Raw genomic sequence first — 14,960 nt, forward strand, 5'->3', positions numbered from 1 at the left:
CGTGAACACCGCCGCGTGAACACCGCCGCGTGAACACCGCCGCGTGAACACCGCCGCGTGAACACCGCAGCGTTAACGCAACTCGCGCCGCGTCTGCCGTGGATGTTCAACACGTCTCCCAGCGCCCATATTCCACCCCACGTGGTCTCCCTGTGCCCATATTCAACCCCACGTGATCTCCCAGTGCCCATATTCAACCCCACGTGATCTCCCAGCGCCCATATTCCACCCCACGTGATCTCCCAGTGCCCATATTCCACCCCACGTGATCTCCCTGTGCCCATATTCAACCCCCACGTGATCTCCCTGTGCCCATATTCAACCCCACGTGATCTCCCTGCGCCCATATTCCACCCCACGTGATCTCCCAGTGCCCATATTCCACCCCACGTGATCTCCCAGTGCCCATATTCCACCCCACGTGATCTCCCAGTGCCCATATTCCACCCCACGTGATCTCCCTGTGCCCATATTCCACCCCACGTGATCTCCCAGTGCCCATATTCCACCCCACGTGATCTCCCAGTGCCCATATTCCACCCCACGTGATCTCCCTGTGCCCATATTCCACCCCACGTGATCTCCCAGTGCCCATATTCCACCCCACGTGATCTCCCTGTGCCCATATTCCACCCCACGTGATCTCCCTGTGCCCATATTCCACCCCACGTGGTCTCCCTGTGCCCATATTCAACCCCCACGTGATCTCCCTGTGCCCATATTCCACCCCACGTGGTCTCCCAGTGCCCATATTCCACCCCACGTGGTCTCCCAGTGCCCATATTCCACCCCACGTGATCTGCCAGTGCCCATATTCAACCCCACGCGTTGGCAGCGGCACAGGCAAGCAAGCGGCATGCGCCGCCTTAAAAGGGAAAACTTCGAGAGGAAATCTCACGCACGTTTCCTTCGCGTGTTTAAAAGCTTCATATTAGACGCAGATCCCCACCCCACCCATACCCCCTGTATAGCCTGCAACAGGCTGTTGGAGCAACTGCTCTTAGCGAGCACTTATGTGTGCGTGTGTTGGAGCCAACCGTGCTGATTGGAGGTGCAGTGTTGAGTCTATGGGCAGTGTTGAGTCTATGGGTAGTGTTGAGTCTATGGGCAGTGTTGAGTCTATGGGTAGTGTTGAGTCTATGGGCAGTGTTGAGTCTATGGACGTTGACTACAGACACATCGCACCCCAGGTCACGGTTCATCCGAGGACGAGTCGACCGGTTCAGACAATCGTCACCGGTGTTGGTTGGTCGGTGGCCGCGAGTCCGGAATCGAACTCGGGTCGCCCCGGGGGTCGGCACCGTGGCGCTGCGCACGCTAACCGCTGCACCACCGCTCCCTTATCACCGCCACTGTATATTTAACAGCACCACCTGTAACAGGGGCGCATGACCCCAGAGGCACGCCAGGCCCAAGCAAGCTGCTGGTTTTAGTTGTCGATCAGGGGGTGGGGTCAGGCAAATCAAAAATAACGAGAGACATTTTTTTAAGAGGAAAAAAAATTGGGTTTTACCCTTTCTGGCAATAAAATAGGTGTGTCAAGATGTTCAAACACCAAATAGATTAAACCTTTTCACAAGGAATCACGTACTCCAGTAACCACGCAGTACGTGTAGTGAGCATGCAAACATTGCTATGATAATACAATGGGCATTTTTCGATTTAAAGCTTTCGTGACTGCAGGGATTCATCTTCTTGGTTCTTTCGGTAAAGTCACGTAGAAGTGAAATAATAAAATAATGAAAATAAAACATAATAAAATAATTCTCACGACGTTTCGGCCACAACGCAAGCAGCCGTCCTCAGGTGGAGAACAGGTCATTCAGCGTCTGTCTTCTCGACAGACCTGTTCTCCACCTGATGACGGCTGCTTGCGTTGTTGCCGAAACGTCGTGAGAATTATTTTTATTTTATTATTTCCATTCTACGTGACTTTACCGAAAGAACCAAGAAGACAATGGGCATTGTCTTTGAAACTGGCCTACACCAAGAGACGGCGGCCTTCTTTAAGGCCTCGTCTCACCACGAGTGTCAGACCAGAGAACAACGCCACAAGGCGGACAGGACAAGGACAATGCCACCACACGTATCAGAGCGTTTATAGCTCGGGGCGAGCAGCAAAAATAATGGGACCTTTTAGCCAGTAACAAAGTACGAAAAAATAAGAATAGGATTTAAATTTCGATGTAAAGCTTTCGTGACTGCAGGGATTAATCTTCTTGGTTCTTTCGGTAAAGTCACGTAGAAGGGAAGTAATAAAATAATAATTAAAACATTTCTCACTGAGAATCACTGAGAATTATTTAATGTTTTATTTTTATTATTTTATTACTTCCCTTCTACGTGACTTTACCGAAAGAACCAAGAAGAATAAGAATAGGATTGTATCCTTTCTGGGTGTTATGTTCAAACGCCAATTTTTTTTTATCTCACTATCTCTATAAATTACATTTTTTTTTATTAACTCAACATTTCAAGAGCGAGCTGTATTTTGCAACAACGTGCTGCCTACAAGTTGGCTACCACATTCTGATGAGCTCCCCCCCCCTCTCCTCCCCCCCTCAACTTGCTTTTAAGGGATTACATCTTGAATCATTGCCTCACTTGATACAGCTAATCTGGCTGTGACGGTCCCACCTGATGACGGAGACTTGTGTTGCCTCCGAAACGTCGTGATTTTTTATTTTATTGTATTTTTATTAATTTTGATGTTTTACCTACGTGACTTTACCGAAAAAACCTAAGAATATGAATACAAGTGAAGGCGTTTGTGAAGTCCTCAATAAAAAACGCCACGGGGAAAAGGGGTCGATTATTCAGATTTATTTTGGGTGTTATACGAAATGTCCAAATGGGGGTGGGCCCACTTTCCTTGAGCGGCTCCCTCATTTGCGGGCGGCCCACGTTGATTCTGAAAAAGAAATAAAATAAAATGAAATCAACGAAATTAAATCACGACGGACGCTTGTGTTGTGCCCGAAACGTCGTGATTTAATTTAGTTGTTTAAACTTTTATTTAATTATATTTTCTACCTACGCGACTTTACCGAATAAAACCACAAAGCATGGATTCTTGCAGTCACGAAAACTTTAAATCTATTAATGTATTACTTACTGTTATTACAGTTAGTAGCTCAGCTTATTGGAGAGTATATTTAGTATACTGATGATACTATGTAGTTTATACTTTAGTTTTCTACGTGGTTGTTTAGTAACTGCAGCTACATACTATTAACATTCCTTCCCTTTATTAATGCTACCCCTATCCCCTCCCTTTGATGCTGCTAATCCTGCATAATGTACGAGCATAATATGACTTTGAAACCCCCCGCCACCTCCTACGCATTTCATAAGTAGTACTAATCCCATATCTGCATTTCCCATAAATATGCTAAATTCCTCTTGATATGCAAATTATTTTGTCAAGGCGCTCTTTCCCTTCCAACCCAGCTTAAATATACGCTCCAAGCATGGTGGTGTTTCATTCAGACGCTGTCTCCCCGACAGACCTGGTCTTCACCTGAGGACGGCTGCTTCCGTTGTGGCCGAAACGTCGTGAGAATTATTTTATTAAGTTTCATTTTTATTATTTTATTACTTCCCTTCTACGTGACTTTACCGAAAGAACCAAGAAGATGAATCCCTGCAGTCACGAAAGCTTTCAATCGAAATTTTATTATGTTTCATTTTCATTATTTTATTATTTCCCTTCTACGTGACTTTACCGAAAGAACCAAGAAGATGAATCCCTGCAGTTACGAAAGCTTTCAATCGAAATTTGAATGTTTTATTTTCATTATTTTATTATTTCCCTTCTACGTGACTTCACCGAAAGAACCAAGAAGATGAATCCCTGCAGTCACGAAAGCTTTCAATCGAAATTTTATTATGTTTTATTTTTATAATTTTATTATTTCCCTTCTACGTGACTTTACCGAAAGAACCAAGAAGATGAATCCCTGCAGTCACGAAAGCTTTCAATCGAAATGTTATTATGTTTTATTTGTATTATTTTATTACTTCCCTTCTACGTGACTTTACCGAAAGAACCAAGACGATGAATCCCTGCAGTCACGAAAGAAGCTTTAAATCGAAATTTAAATCTGAAAAAGAGGTTCACATCTCAGCGGGGGCTTTGCCTGTGGGGATAGCTTAGCAGCGGTGCTTGGAGGAGCGTTTGGCCGATCCGTTCACCTCCGTCGTGCGTTGAGCGCTACGACCGTGTGCGTTGCGTTGTGTGCTTTTTGTCGAGGATGTTCTGATCCCGTGCGCCCCGACTTGTAGCCCAGTGGATTTCCTCCTCCGGCGATAAATACATTTTCGGATTCTGACCCCACCTGCCCTGCCCCTGTGAATGATCTTAATTTACAAAAACGCACTCGGGGTTACAAAACCCACCAAAGCCACCAAACCTCTCGCTCAACTTTGGCCAAACCACCATAATAATGATAATAGGTTTTTACCCTTTTTTCTGGCCACAAAACAGCTGTGTTAAGATGTTAAAACACCAAACTGAAACCTTTTACAAGGCATCATGTGTCTGCATTAACCACAATGCTTGTGGTCAGAATGCAAACAAAAAACACACTGATAATATATGCATTACATTTAGATTTAAAGCTTTCGTGACTGCAGGGATTCATCTTCTTGGATCTTTCGGTAAAGTCACGTAGAAGGGAAATAATAAAATAATATAAATAAAACAATAAAATAAGTCGCGTAGAAGGGAAATAATAAAATAATATAAATAAAGCGTAATAAATTGATTTTATTATGTTTTATTTATATTATAAATATTTTATTATTTTATTATGTTTTATTTATATTATTTTATTATTTCTCTTCCACGTGACTTTACTGAAAGAACCAAGAAGATGAATCCCTGCAGTCACGAAAGCTTTAAATCGAAATTTAATGCATATATTATCAGTGTGTTTTTTGTTTGCATTCTGACCACAAGCATCGTAGTTAAATAATAAAATAATTTTCTTATTTTTATCTATATTATTTTATTATTTCCCTTCTACAGTAAAGTCACGTAGAAGGGAAATAATAAAATAATATAAATAAAAAATAATGAAATAATGTTGTTTTTTTCTACGTGACTTTACCGAAAGAACCAAGAAAATATTTGCATTGTCTTTGAAACTGATTGGTCCACACACCAGAGACGGCTTTCTTTTGAGCCTCGTCTCAAACGGTGTTAGACCAGATGACGCCAAAAGGCGTTCACAGCCCAGAGACAATGCCACCATCAGAGTAATGAGAGCTCGGGGTAGAGCATCTACATCATGAGACCTCCTTTGCCAGTACCAAAATATGATAATAGGGTTTTTCCCTCTTTTTCTGGCAAAAAAACAGCTGTGAAGATGTTAAAACACCAAACTGAGACCTTTTACAAGGCATCACGTGTCTGCATTAACCACAATGCTTGTGGTCAGAATGCAAACGAAACAAAACCACCGTAATAGTACGCGTCCAGCACGGGTTCCACACGTACAAATATTTTATTTTATTTTTATTCTACAGGGCAAATGCCCCACCAAGCTGCCTTGTAGCTCGTTTTCAGACGGCTCAACGAAGTGTGGTGGCGGATCGTCATCGTGTGGACATTTATAGCAGCAAAAGCAAAATAACTCGAAGCGCGTGGTGATGGTGATTCTAAATGTGGAGGGGAAAAACGGGTGGACCCGAAGAAGAATCCACGCGACCACGGGGAGAGAGACACCACAAACTCCAAATATACAGCAGCAGCAGGCTTCGGTCAGGGTCGGGATCGAACCTACGACCTCCTGTAGACCAGGCGAGGTAGTCAACATCTCATAGCCACTGTGATGATGAGAGAGAGACACGCAAACTCCAAATATACAGCAGCAGGCGTCGTCTGGGTCTGGATTGAACCCACGACCTCCTATCGACCAGGCGAGGTAGTTAACATCTCATAGCCACCGTGATGATGATGAGAGAGAGACACGCAAACTCCAAATATACAGCAGCAGGCGTCGTCAGGGTCTGGATCGAACCCACGACCTCCTGTGTACCAGGCGAGGTAGTTAACATCTCCTAGCCACCGTGATGATGATGAGAGAGAAAGACACGCAAACTCCAAATATACAGCAGGCGTCAGGGTCGGGATCGAACCCACGACCTCCTGTATACCAGGCGAGGTAGTTAACATCTCATAGCCACCGTGATGATGATGAGAGAGAAAGACACGCAAACTCCAAATATACAGCAGGCGTCAGGGTCGGGATCGAACCCACGACCTCCTGTATACCAGGCGAGGTAGTTAACATCTCATAGCCACCGTGATGATGATGATGAGAGAGAGACACGCAAACTCCAAATATACAGCAGGCGTCAGGGTTGGGATTGAACCCACGACCTCCTGTATACCAGGCGAGGTAGTTAACATCTCCTAGCCACCGCTGCGCCCCCAATCTCTCCGCACGACGCGCTAAACACGACAGCTGTGCTCACAACACCGCAACCAACTACTTAAAAATGTATCTCCCAAAGAAACTATACACACACCGCACTAGACGCACTACACACCACACACACCATACACACACACCATACACAACACACACCACACTACACAACACCACAGCACACACACCACACACTACAAACACACACAACACTACACGCACCACACACACACTACACACACAACCCTACACACACCACACACACCCCAACACACACCACACACACCACACACACACCGCATACACACCACACTACACAACACACACCACACACACACAACACTACACACACCATACACACATCACACACATAACACACACTCCATACACAACACCACACACACTACACACACACACCACACACACATCACACTCCATACACACAACACCACACACACTACACACACACCACATACACACCACACACACCACATACACACCACACACACAACACACACCACACTACAAAACACCACACACACAACACAACAACACACACACACACTACACACACCATACATACATCACACACACAACACACTCCATACACACAACACCACACACACTATACACACTATACACCCCACACACACCACACTACACACCACACGACCCGCACGTCTGGGGGGGACTTGTGCACTGTACCACGACGTCTCTCGCTGGGCCCCTGGCTCAGTGGCAAATGTGGCCGAGACAGAGACACAGAGAGACACACACAGAGAGACAGAGACACAGAGAGAGACACAGAGAGAGACACAGAGAGAGACACAGAGAGACACAGAGAGAGACACAGAGACACACAGAGACACATACAGAGACACACACAGAGACAGACAGAGACACATACAGAGACACACACAGAGACAGACATACACCGAGAGACACAGAGAGACAGAGACACACAGAGAGACACAGAGACACACAGAGAGACAGACAGACACACACAGAGACAGACACAGAGACACACCGAGAGACACAGAGAGAGAGACACACACAGAGAGACACACAGAGAGACAGAGACACACACAGAGAGAGACAGAGACACAGAGACACACACAGAGACACAGAGAGAGAGAGACACAGAGAGACAGAGAGACAGAGACACAGAGAGAGACAGAGGCACACACAGAGAGACACACACAGAGAGACACAGAGAGAGAGAGACACAGCGAGGGTGAAGAGTCGCACAGCGCCATCACCAACTCACTTCCAACGGACGCTTTTAAATGTCAACAACCACGGACCGCGTGTGTTTAGACACCGTCACCACCCCCATCATCATCACCAACATCACCACCACCATCATCACCATCACCAACATCACCATCATCATCACCACCACCATTATCATCACCGCCACCACCATCATCACCAACATCACCACCACTATCATCATCACCGCCACCACCATCATCACCAACATCACCATCATCATCACCGCCACCACCATCATCATCACAACCATCATCATAATTATCAACATCACCATCATCATCCCCTTCATCATCACCATCATCATCCTCCTCATCATCACCATCATAACCACCATCACAACAACCACCACCATCACCACCAACAACATCACCATCACCACCACCATCACCACCACCCCAGCCATCCACCCTCGCTCTCTCCTCACCTGTGAATGTTGCGAGTGATACGATAGAGGCGAACTTCAGAGCGAGACGCTCACACACTCACCCCCCACACTCACCCCCCACACTCACCCCCCACACTCACCCCCCACACTCACCCCCCACACTCACCCCCCACACTCACCACCCACACTCACCCCCCACACTCACCCCCCACACTCACCCCCCACACTCACCCCCCACACTCACCCCCCACACTCACCCCCACACTCACCCCCACACTCACCCCGACTCACTCACCACCCCCACACACACCCACACACTCACCCCGACTCACCAGAACTCACTCACCCCCACATCCCCACACTCACCCCACACTCACCCCGACTCTCCACCACCCACACTCACCACACCAACTCACCCCGACTCCAACTCTCCCCCACACTCACCCCGACACCCCCACACTCACCCCGACACCCCCACACTCACCCCCACACTCACCCCCACACTCACCCCCACACTCACCCCCACACTCACCCCCACACTCACCCCCACACTCACCCCCACACTCACCAGGACTCACCACCCCGACTCACCACACCAACTCACCCCGACTCCGACTCTCCACCACACTCACCCCGACACCTCCACACTCACCACCACACTCACCAGGACTCACCACCACCACCCCGACTCCGACTCTCCACCACACTCACCCCGACACCCCCACACTCACCACCACACTCACCAGGACTCACCACCACACTCACCAGGACTCACCACACCAACTCACCACACACTCACCACACCAACTCACCCCGACTCCGACTCTCCACCACACTCACCCCGACACCTCCACACTCACCACCACACTCACCAGGACTCACCACCACCACCACCACCCCGACTCCGACTCTCCACCACACTCACCCCGACACCCCCACACTCACCACCACACTCACCAGGACTCACCACCACACTCACCAGGACTCACCACACCAACTCACCACACACTCACCACACCAACTCACCCCGACTCCGACTCTCCACCACACTCACCCCGACACCCCCACACTCACCACCACACTCACCAGGACTCACCACACCAACTCACCACACACTCACCACACCAACTCACCCCGACTCCGACTCTCCACCACACTCACCCCGACACCCCCACACTCACCACCACACTCACCAGGACTCACCACCACACTCACCAGGACTCACCACACCAACTCACCACACACTCACCACACCAACTCACCCCGACTCCGACTCTCCACCACACTCACCCCGACACCCCCACACTCACCACCACACTCACCAGGACTCACCACCACACTCACCAGGACTCACCACACCAACTCACCACACTCACCACACCAACTCACCCCGACTCCGACTCTCCCCCACACTCACCCCGACACCTCCACACTCACCACCACACTCACCAGGACTCACCACCACACTCACCAGGACTCACCACACCAACTCACCACACACTCACCACACCAACTCACCCCGACTCCGACTCTCCCCCACACTCACCCCGACACCTCCACACTCACCAGGACTCACCACCACACTCACCAGGACTCACCACACCAACTCACCCCGACTCCGACTCTCCCCCACACTCACCCCGACACCCCCACACTCACCACCACACTCACCACCACCACCCACACTCACCACACCAACTCACCCCGACTCCAACTCTCCACCACACTCACCCCGACACCCCCACACTCACCAGGACTCACCACCCCGACTCACCACACCAACTCACCCCGACTCCGACTCTCCCCCACACTCACCCCGACACCCCCACACTCACCCCCACACTCACCAGGACTCACCACCCCGACTCACCACACCAACTCACCCCGACTCCAACTCTCCACCACACTCACCCCGACACCCCCACACTCACCACCACACTCACCAGGACTCACCACCACACTCACCAGGACTCACCACACCAACTCACCCCGACTCCGACTCTCCACCACCAACACTCCAAGTCGCCGCCTTCCGCCCGCGGGTCACGCCCCGCAGTTGTGAGCGGGGCCTGACGGGGGGTGACGGGGGGCGGGGCCTGACGGGGGGCGGGGCCTGACGGGGGCGGGGCCTGACGGGGGGCGGGGCCTGACGGGGGCGGGGCCTGACGGGGAGGGGGGCGGGGCCTGACGGGGGGCGGGGCCTGACGGGGGGGCGGGGCCTGACGGGAGGCGGGGCCTGACGGGGGGCGGGGCTTGACGGGGGGCGGGGCTCGATGGGGGGGCGGGGCTTAACGGGGGTGGGGGCTTGACGTGGGGGGGGGGTAACAACAACACCCCAAGCCAATTATTTATTTATTTATCACTTTTTAAAATATTTTTTGTAAAACTCCAGCGAGCGCTGCTGCCGTCATCGTCGAAGTTAATTTGTGTAACATCGCCTCGCCCACACGTGTCTACACCTCCTGCAGGCCAGGCGAGGTAGTCAACATCTCCTAGCCACCGTGATGATGATGAGAGAGAGAGACACCGCAAACTCCAAATATACAGCAATAGGCATCGTCAGGATCGAACCCACGACTTCCTGTACACCAGGCGAGGTAGTTAACATCTCCTAGCCAGCGTGATGATGATGATGAGAGAGACACGCAAACTCCAAATATACAGCAGGCATCGTCAGGGTCGGGATCGAACCCACGACTTCCTGTAGACCAGGCGAGGTAGTCAACATCTCCTAGCCACCGTGATGATGATGAGAGAGAGAGACACGCAAACTACAAATTTACAGCAGCAGGCATCGTCAGGATCGAACCCACGACCTCCTGTACACCAGGCGAGGTAGTTAACATCTCCTAGCCACCGTGATGATGATGAGAGAGAGAGAAAAGGTGTTATAGTTTAATGTACTGTATGCACTTCCTATAGGATATTGTTACTGCGGTGATTATCGTTGCATGTATTGCATTAACTTCCCGTCGGATATTATTCCTACAATAATGTTGTATTCTTTGTATTTTAACACGTTTTAATTGTATAGGACGACTCGGAGATAGACGTCATAGAGAGAGGACGACTCAGAGAGAGGACGACTCAGAGAGAGAGAGAGGACGACTCAGAGAGAGGACGACTCGGAGAGAGAGAGGACGACTCAGAGAGAGGACGACTCAGAGAGAGGACGACTCAGAGAGAGGACGACTCGGAGAGAGAGGACGACTCAGAGAGAGGACGACTCAGAGAGAGGACGACTCAGAGAGAGAGAGGACGACTCAGAGAGAGGACGACTCGGAGAGAGAGGACGACTCAGAGAGAGGACGACTCAGAGAGAGAGAGGACGACTCAGAGAGAGGACGACTCAGAGAGAGGACGACTCGGAGAGAGAGGACGACTCGGAGAGAGAGAGGACGACTCGGAGAGAGAGAGGACGACTCAGAGAGAGGACGACTCGGAGAGAGAGAGGACGACTCGGAGAGAGAGAGGACGACTCAGAGAGAGAGGACGACTCGGAGAGAGAGAGGACGACTCAGAGAGAGAGGCCAACTCAGAGATAGCGAGCGAGGACGACTCGGAGAGAGAGGACGACTCAGAGAGGACTGATGCTCAGCCAAAAATCCGCTGCTGCGAGGATGACCGGAGATCGCATCACGACGGTTTATCCTCCTTGACGATGATGGGTCGTGTGGTTGGTATCGTGAACATCGTGGTATCGTAGTATCGTGGACATCGTGGATATCGTAGTATCGTGGATATCGTAGTATTGTGGTCGTAGTATCGTGAACATCGTGGTATCGTAGGATTTGTGATATCGTGGACATCGTGGTATCGTGATATCGTGGTTCATTTGTGGCGAGCACGTGATCGCGTCCCACGTGGTCGCGGTGAGCGCTACGAACTCGGCTCCCTGAGTCGATTCCCGCTCACGGCCAACACCGGTGATGGATCGTCTGAGCCTCCCCTAGGTAGACTCAGCCTCAAATGGGTACCCGGTGCGGGGACGTCCATAAATGACGTCACGCACCTGGGGGGGGGGGGGGGAGTCAGACATTTGTGACGATGTGTGACGAGGGGTGGGGGGTTGTTTGAGAAATGTGACGTCACATTAAAATGCGCAACTTTAAATAAATATAGAATTGTTAATTGTTTTTTTACCCTTCTAGCTGCCAACAAAACTGACACCTTTTTTACAAGGAGTCATGCTTACATAGACCACAATACCTGCAGTCGTCTGGTCCAACACCATGTGAGACTATGCTCTAAGGAAAGCTGTCTCGGGTGTGGACCAATCAACTTCAAGGACAGTGCATACATTATCAGAGTTATGTTTTTTGTTTGCATTATGACTGCAGGTATTGTGGTAAAAAAACAATAATCATTGCTGGGGTTGTTTGGCCCCATGTCGTCACGCCGGCCAGTGCAGGTCGGTGGAGAAGGGGGAAGGCACACAGGATGGACTATATATATTTTTACTGGCAAATGACGTTCCAATGGTGTAAATGTAGAATTGTTATAGCACTAATTGTTATAACACTCCTACATTTTACAATGGAAATATGGTTTTGGGGGGGGGGGGGAGTGGTTGTGGCCATCCTCCCCCTCGTGTGCCGAGCCGGCCTGCTTCGGCGGCGCTCTCCACCAGCACTTGCCCCAACGGTCTGTTCGAGGCTACACGGGGGACCTTTGCCTTTGTAATTGCTGCCATCTCCTGGCCACTTGTGGTGGTGCGCGCGTCTAGGGAGCCACGTGATCCCGAGTCGCTGCCATCCCCACCACTACCATCACCACCACCATCACCACCACCACCATCCCCATCCCCACCATCACCACCACCACCACCATCATCACCATCACCACCACCATCATCACCACCACCATCAACCCCACCACCACCACCACCATCATCCCCACCACCACCATCCCCACCCCCACCACCAACGCCGCCACCACCACCACCACCCCCATCCCCACCATCCCCATCCCAACCACCCCCATCCCCACCACCCCCATCCCCACCACCCCCATCCCAACCACCCCCATCCCCACCACCACCATCCCCACCACCACCATCCCCACCACCACCATCCCCACCACCACCACCACCACCATCCCCACCACCCCCATCCCCACCACCACCATCCCCACCACCACCACCATCCCCACCACCATCCCCATCCCAACCACCCCCATCCCCACCACCACCATCCCCACCACCATCCCCACCACCACCCCCATCCCCACCATCACCATCCCCACCACCACCATCCCCACCACCACCATCCCCACCACCACCATCCCCACCACCACCATCCCCACCACCCCCATCCCCACCACCCCCATCCCCACCACCCCCATCCCCACCACCACCATCCCCACCACCACCATCCCCACCACCACCACCATCCCCACCACCATCCCCATCCCAACCACCCCCATCCCCACCACCACCATCCCCACCACCACCCCCATCCCCACCACCCCCATCCCCACCACCACCACCATCCCCACCACCACCATCCCCACCACCCCCATCCCCACCACCACCACCACCATCCCCACCACCCCCATCCCCACCACCACCATCCCCACCACCACCACCATCCCCACCACCACCACCATCCCCACCACCATCCCCATCCCAACCACCCCCATCCCCACCACCACCATCCCCACCACCACCCCCATCCCCACCACCCCCATCCCCACCACCACCATCCCCACCACCACCATCCCCACCACCCCCATCCCCACCACCACCATCCCCACCACCACCATCCCCACCACCCCCATCCCCACCACCACCATCCCCACCACCACCATCCCCACCACCCCCATCCCCACCACCCCCATCCCCACCACCACCATCCCCACCACCCCCATCCCCACCACCACCATCCCCACCACCACCATCCCCATCCCCACCACCCCCATCCCCACCACCACCATCCCCACCCCCACCACCATCGCCGCCACCACCACCATCCCCACCACTACCACCATCATCACCACCATCACCGTCATCCTCGTCCTCGTCGTTGTTGCCATCTTCAGTCAAAACTTTTATTAGTGGTTATTGCAAACATGATGCCTTGTATAAAGGTGTCAGTTTTTGTACCAGTTGAAAGGGTAAAAACCTATTACTATATTTTGCCACTGGTAAAGGAGGTCTCATAGTGTCTATGGGTCTTCTTTGTCTATGGTTGTCTGTGTGAGTCTATGGGTCTCTCCGATTCTATGGATTTCTCTGCAAATCTATGGGTCTCTCCGTGAGTCTATGGACCTCTGTGCAAGTCGATGGGTCTCAGAGTCTATGGGTCTGCGAGTCGATGTGTCTCTGTGCAAGTTTATGGGTCTCTGTGCGAGTCGATGGGTCTCTGTGCAAGTTTATGGGTCTCTGTGCGAGTCGATGGGTCTCTGTGCAAGTCGATGTGTCTGAGAGTCTATGGACCTCTGTGCGAGGCCATGGGTCTCTGTGTGAGTCGATGGGTATGAGAGTCTATGAGTCTCTGTGCGAGTCTATGGACCTCTGTGCGAGGCTATGGGTCTCTGTGTGAGTCGATGTGTCTGAGAGTCTATGAGTCTCTGTGCGAGGCTATGGGTCTCTGTGTGAGTCGATGGGTATGAGAGTCTATGAGTCTCTGTGCGAGTCTATGGACCTCTGTGTGAGGCTATGGGTCTCTGTGTGAGTCGATGGGTATGAGAGTCTATGAGTCTCTGTGCGAGTCTATGGACCTCTGTGTGAGGCTATGGGTCTCTGTGTGAGTCGATGGGTATGAGAGTCTATGAGTCTCTGTGCGAGTCTATGGACCTCTGTGCGAGGCTATGGGTCTCTGTGTGAGTCGATGGGTATGAGAGTCTATGGGTCTCTGTGCGAGTCG

The 14,960-nt window shown here is 51.4% G+C and overlaps 1 protein-coding gene across 1 annotated transcript in view; it reads right to left on the minus strand.

Annotated features, from left to right (window-relative positions):
• Nucleotides 1–10,155, minus strand: part of PBXIP1 (PBX homeobox interacting protein 1) — a 49,680-nt gene extending 39,525 nt beyond the window's left edge. Inside the window, exon 1 of the mRNA XM_078880860.1 lies at nucleotides 10,083–10,155. The gene's annotated coding sequence lies outside the window, so the exon portion shown is untranslated. The remainder of the gene's footprint in view (nucleotides 1–10,082) is intronic.
• Between the last annotated feature and the right edge of the window lie 4,805 nt (nucleotides 10,156–14,960).

Source organism: Lampetra fluviatilis, chromosome 59 (assembly GCF_964198595.1).
Source record: "Lampetra fluviatilis chromosome 59, kcLamFluv1.1, whole genome shotgun sequence".
NCBI classification, from domain to species: domain Eukaryota; kingdom Metazoa; phylum Chordata; class Hyperoartia; order Petromyzontiformes; family Petromyzontidae; genus Lampetra; species Lampetra fluviatilis.